The following is a 567-nucleotide window of genomic DNA, read 5'->3' on the forward strand; positions in this document are numbered from 1 at the left end:
TTTCCGACGAACTGGTGGTCCTCGGAGTTTCCTCGGAAATTTGTTTCCTCGGAATTCCGTCGGAAAATTCCGAGGGATTTTCGAGGAAAATGGAATTTCCGAGGAGTTATTTTCGAGGACATGTTTTGTCGGTATGTCGTCGGAATAACGTTATTCCGACGACATACCGACGATTTTTTCCCTCAGTATGTCGTTGTTTTCTTGTAGTGGAGGACCACCAGTTCGTTGGAAAGCTCCTCGGAATATACCGAGGGAGAACTTCCTCGGGGTATTTCGATGGACTTTCCGATGGTCCAATCCTCGGAAGTTCCGTCGAAAAGTTCCTCAGAAATATTCATCGGGAATTTCCGAGGAAAGAAGCCCTCGGAAAATTCTGAGGAACGAGTCCCTCAGTATATTCCGAGGAACATGTCCCTCAGTATATTCCGAGGGTTCATTTCCTCGGAATTTTAAAAAAAATTAATTTTTTTTAAAAAAATAAAATTTTGAAATTTAAATTCAAAAATATAAAATTAAAATAAAAATTGAAAACATATTAGTTAATATTCAAAGTTGTACAAATAAAAA

This window comes from Brassica oleracea, chromosome C3 (genome assembly GCF_000695525.1).
Source record: "Brassica oleracea var. oleracea cultivar TO1000 chromosome C3, BOL, whole genome shotgun sequence".
In the NCBI taxonomy this organism is placed as follows: Eukaryota; Viridiplantae; Streptophyta; class Magnoliopsida; order Brassicales; family Brassicaceae; genus Brassica; species Brassica oleracea.